The sequence below is a fragment of the Echinops telfairi genome, unplaced genomic scaffold (assembly GCF_000313985.2).
Source record: "Echinops telfairi isolate 266 unplaced genomic scaffold, ASM31398v2 ScPeMD7_7414;HRSCAF=8452, whole genome shotgun sequence".
NCBI classification, from domain to species: Eukaryota; Metazoa; Chordata; class Mammalia; order Afrosoricida; family Tenrecidae; genus Echinops; species Echinops telfairi.
This window is the reverse complement of record NW_022111314.1, coordinates 1,499,168-1,504,674: the sequence shown is the minus strand read 5'-3', so window position 1 is coordinate 1,504,674 and position 5,507 is coordinate 1,499,168. Positions and strand designations below refer to the sequence as shown.

The window sequence follows — 5,507 nt, the reverse complement described above, 5'->3', positions numbered from 1 at the left end:
CCATCCATCCATCCATCCATCCATCCATCTATCCACCCACCCACCCAACCATTTGCACTTCCACCTGCCCCTCCAGGGAACCATTCCTAAGCACACACTCTCACCGAGCCCTGCGAGCATTGTGCTGATGCAGGAAGCAGGCATTCTCCAGTTTGGGGAGCTGAACAAAACGGCAGGGGTGGCATCTGAGCTCCTCTGGCTTCACAGGAGGGCAGGAGAACCCAACTCATCTGCCCATGGCCAGTTCCTACGAGGCAGGGGTCAGATATGCCTCCACCCACCCGTCTCCTGACCCGTTCTGTGACCAGCCATCCTCCCACGCTCTCTGCTTTCCGCCTGGGTTCAACAATCTACTGCATAGCCACACAGAACGCAGCAGCTACACTCATAACTGGAGGGCTTCCTAGGAAAGTGGACAATTCAGTTTGGGACCAGAAAGACTCAGGGCACGGTTCCTGGGCCAGGACTGCCTCTTCCCAGCATTCCCACAGGCACGCCTCTCTTGGATCCTTGGTTGCTCGGCCACTTGACTCCTTGGCCTCTGCCCTGCTCAAATGTAGCGTTCCGAAGCTCTTGTAGCACTGCCGGCAAATGCCCAGAGGGTACACCTCTCTCCCACAAGCCTCAGCCTCAAGCACTCCTTTCGGGCTCTGTGTGCAGCAAATCTAGCTCCCCAGCTACGTGCCCGGAGACACCTCATGCCACTGCAAGTTCCTGCCCGGGGCCCGGCTTTACAGAAGCCCACTGCTCGGGCTCGGGGGGGTCTTGGTGCTGCTGCTGTGCACACCCTGCCTCTACCGAGGAGGTTCCGTGCTCGGATCTCGGGGTCCACAGGGCACGCCCTACTCCTGGGTCTTCTCTCCCAGTGGCAGTGAGGCTCCAGGCCTGCTTCTGAGACAGCGAGGCTCATACCAGCAGGGGGGCAGCATCGACCGCAGCCCACATTCAAGCTCCAAGGTTGTGCGTTCACAATTAATCCAGTTAATATTCACTTACAACTGGGTCACATGATCCTATCAGCCCCCCCACCCTTTGCCACCTTCTTACCATGACCCACAGAAATCACTCACCCCAAGAGTTCACACCCCCGGGGGCAAGTCGTGCTTGGCCTGACGCCCTGAGGAAACGGCGGGTCCCCCCAATTCTTCAGCAGGAAGACCACGGGCCTTCCAGCAACAGCTCTGCCCCTGGAGAGGAGAAGGTGGGGTGCTCACACGAAGCCCCCAGGCTGCTTTCTGCGATGGGGTCTGCGTGTCCCCTTGGGTTCTGCCTCCCAGGCAGGCCGGGGCTCAGGATGCAGCAAGAGAAGAGGCCGTTGGTCTCGTGGACTGGGTGGAAAGGGTGAGCTTTGTCTGGAGTCCCCAGGATCTAGAGCAGAGGTTCTAAACCTGTGGGTGCTGACCCCTTTGGGGGTCAAACGACCCTTTCACAGGGGCCTCCCGACTCATAACAGTAGCAAAATGACAGTGATGAAGTAGCAACGAAAGTAATTTTATGGCTGGGGGGCCACCAGCACACGAGGAGCTGTACGAAAGGCCACGAGAGGAGGAAGGTTGGGAGCCACTGCTCTAGGGGAAGCATGGTGCATCCTGTGTGGTTTTGGTGGTGGCACGCGTGGTTTCTCCAGGCACGGGTGGAGAAAGACACCTGGAGGGCATATTTGGGGCGCACCTGCACTGGGGTCTGCCCCGGGCAGCCCATTCCCGGCAGGGGCACCAAAGCAGCGGGACATCTCAGAGGAGGGGGCTGGAGGAGGTGCCCGTCTGATGCTCCAATCAGCTCTGCCGTCCGATTCCAGGTGGCACGGTGGGACTGCCACCCCCACCCCCACACACAGGGTTCAGCAGCTTGTCAGGGTGGACAGCTGGGTCTTTTCTACAGAGGAGCTACCTGCTGGGTGGGCTTGCCCCACGCTGGGCCCTGGGGTGAGCTGCTGAGCTCAGAACCAAGGGTGCTGTGGAGGGAGGGCCGTCTGGCCCGTGCGTGTGATCCGCTCGCTCCCAGACACTGAGATCCACTGCCCATCCTCCCTGATCCCTGCCCACCCATTCCCCACCCCCTGCACCACTTGCTTCTCCGTCTGACTAGCAGGCACCAGCAGGTGGCTGGGGCTCGTGACCAGGTGACCAGCGTGAGAGTCAGTGAGTCGGAGAGAAAGGAAAGTAAGAGACGCCTGTGGGCCTGAGGACCTCCCACCAGGTCCCCACTCAGCCTTCACCCTGCTCCCTGGCTCCCTCATCATGGAACCGGTCAGGTGTCTCCACCCAACTGGCCGCTGGCCCCGCAGGGTGCCCGCAGCCTGATTAGTTGGTCACGTGTAAGCATATCCACAGAGCAGAGCACGTGGCCCCCAAAGTGCCCACCTAGGCGGCAGCTCACTGATTAGCTCGCGTTGCCCGAGGTCAGCAGACCAGCTTTAATTCCCCACCCTCAAAAGAAACCCATGGCCCTCAGGTTCCCCTCCTCCCTGCTTCTCTGGGGGCTGGCGGCTTGGGGCCGCGGTCCTCAGGGCCAGGATCTGCCTCCTCTCTGGCTGCTCGCTCGAAGGGGTGGCTCTTGGTCTGGCCCGGCCGCCGTCCTCTGAGACCCCTGCCACTCCTCTCCGACCTGTTTCCTGGACCCTGAAGAAGCTTTCAGGTCAAAGCATCTGCATCAAACGTGGGCCCACGGGTCTGGGCTCTGACCACCAAGGACAGCTAGGTCCAGCCCAGCTGCTCTCATGCACAGGGTGGCTACAGCACTCCCTGGGCGCCCTGCGGGCCAGGACAGGGACCAGGAGAGCAGGGAGCAGGGAACAGGACGGAGACCAGGAGAGCTGGGAGCAGGGAACAGGACGGAGACCAGGAGAGAGGGGGGCGGGGGGTGGGCAGGGAAGCTGGTAGAAGGACCGGGGTCTGTCCACTCCCCACACCTGGCTTGGTATCCTTTGGGGCCCTGGCGCCCAGACCCTGCGCCCAGCTCTCCCGCCTCCCAGCTTTCTGGAGTCTCTGTGGCCCTCTCCCACCTGAAGGCAGGGCAGGCTCACGGGAAACCACCTGCCAGCTGAGCCCTGCCCTGCTCCTGGGACTGAGCACATCCCCTGGGGACTGCCACCCCACGGCGCCCGTGTGGCCTGGTGCCCGAGCCTGGCAGTGAGGGGTGCTGCATACATACCACCTATCCCATCACCCCCAACTTAAACCAAAACCCCAGGTGCCACCGAGCCAGCCCCTAGTCCATGGTGACTCTGCCCCAGAGCAGTTTGCCTGGGGACTCTGGTGAGGCCACTCCTCCCCGGGGGCCTGGGAAGAGAGGCCTGGGGACCCCCTCCTGACTGGTCACGGCTGTGGAGGACCCCACGGGGCACGGGCTCTTCCAACGGCCATGGGCACGGCTGTGAGAGGGGCCTCCAATCTGGGCGTGTCCCGGCGGGCTCTGGGCAGCCAGTTTAAGAAGTAAAATCGGCAAGTAAACCTGCCGGTGCGGGAGCAGGTCAGAGCGGCCCACTCTGGAAGCGTCCTCTAAGGAGTCCCCGCGGGGGACAAAGCCAAAGGAATTAAAAGGTGAGCTCGCTGCCATCGAGCTGGTTCTGACGAGCAGGGGCACCGGTTCTGAGGAGCAGGGGCCGTACAGGCAGGGAGAGCCGCCCCGGTGGCTTCTGAGACGACCGAGGTTGCCAGGCTCTGGCGCAAGGCCCCAGTGCTGGGCTGGCCCCGCAGGCACGGCCCTTGCAGACAGACGGTGGTCTGTGGGGGCCAGCTCCCCACAGCCTGTGCTCCAGGGTGGGGGAGGGGTTGGCCTTGGGCCACCTTGCTCATTCTGGACGAGTGTCAAGAGTCTCAGACCGTCACGCGCCGCGCAGCATAGGCTACGTCTGCGGCAGCATCGCCCCAAACACACCAGGAGGGCAAAGCACTCGGGGCTCCCTTCGTTGTGGGGATGCCTGTCTCAGGGGAGGTCACAGAACTCCCCAACTCTCAGGCCTGTGACTCTGCACTGGGGTCCCTGTGTCGGGGTGTCAGGGGCAGGGTGCCTGAGTCAGGGTGAGCTGCTGTGACACCTGCAACCTCTCTGCTCCCCTTGCCGTGCACCCCTCCTCCTCCTCCACACACACACACACACACACTCTCCTGGGCTCCCAGTCCCAACTCCACAACAGAACAGACACTGCCCCTTTGCGGGTGGCACTCTGACCGGGCAGCACAACCCCCAGAGCCTCCCACCCCCCCACCCCACAGTCCTGCAGCCAGTGCGGGTGCTGAGCTGGCGTGGGAGTGCGGGGACGCCTTCTCCTGGGTCATTCCCACAGCTGGGCTAAGCTGGGGGCCAGGGGGCCCTTATGTCCCCCGGCTGCACCTGCCGGGACAGGTGGAGTCAACTGGCCCTCCACGGTGCCCTGAGAAGATAGAGACTTTCTTCTTCGCTCCAAAGGCTGCCTTCTGAGCCACCGTGACCTCCGACCCCTGACAAGATGAAGGGTCCCTGGGCACTGGGAGGCCACTCTGGTGTGGGGGCGCTGCCTCAGCCACGGGGGCCGGGGGGGCAGCGGCCATTCCACAGTCGGGGCCTCGGGCATGTCGTTGAGGTTAGAGTGAGGCTTCACAAGAAGCTTGGCTTTCGATCCCTGAGCTGAGTTTGGGGGCACTGGCCTGTGAGGGTGGGTGTGGCTGGAAGCTGGGCCCTGGTGGGTCCGGTTCCAGGCTCAGGGGTCTCCGGGGGCAGCAGTCGTGGTCTCTGGCTCCAGCAGACCAGGGTGCCTGGTCTCTCCTTGGGTTTTAAGTTGTGTTCTGCGCCATCCCCACTGTGTGCAGGACCTTCTGGTCAGGTCCCGGTCAGAGGGGTCAGAGGTGCCCCAAGGTTAACGTGTCACCCCAGGAGACAGCCTCGCTTCCCCCAGCCGTGGCACGCACAGCCTGAGGTCACGCGTGTGGCGTCAGCGCCCCGGCTTTGGTGCCTGGGGGCGATGAGCCCAGGGAGCACCAGAGGGGGTGTTAGCCTCCACAGGGTCAAAATAAAGGGCTAGGGTGGCTCTTGAGCCCCCAGCCCACCCCACCAGGCATGAAGCCGCTCTGACGGAGACTTGGAGTTGTGTGTGTCCAATCTCAATGGGGACACGGGGCCGCTCAGAGAGCCCCAGGCAGGGCCACCACGGGCCCAAGTCACAGATGATCCCTCCCCTGCCCACACCTTGGCTTCTCCCCCAAACGCAGGCCAGTGGCTCCAAGACCCTGCCCACTCTGCCCCCCTGGGTTCCAGGCCCCACTCCCCCCACCAGGGCCCTCACTAGGGCGGGGGCGGACCTGGGTCCCCTCTGCAGGTCCAGGAAGGCGAGAGGTGGACACACAGGGACACGTGTGGGCACCCAGCCACCTCAGCCACCCCAGCTGCTGGTCTCCAACCCCTCAGCCCCGCACCCGTGTAAGGAACCCCCTGCTGAGCCCTGTGGCCTGAGTCTCAGTTGTCTCAGCTGTTACTGCGTATCCCCTCAACCTCAGCCCTCCCTCGCTGCACCCCCATGCTGCAGACTG

At 63.3% G+C, this 5,507-nt stretch overlaps 1 protein-coding gene across 1 annotated transcript in view; it reads left to right on the top strand.

Moving 5' to 3' along the window:
* The window catches only part of CDH4 (cadherin 4), a 288,289-nt gene that overhangs the window by 259,208 nt on the left and 23,574 nt on the right, over positions 1 to 5,507 (top strand). The gene's annotated exons all lie outside the window — the stretch shown is intronic.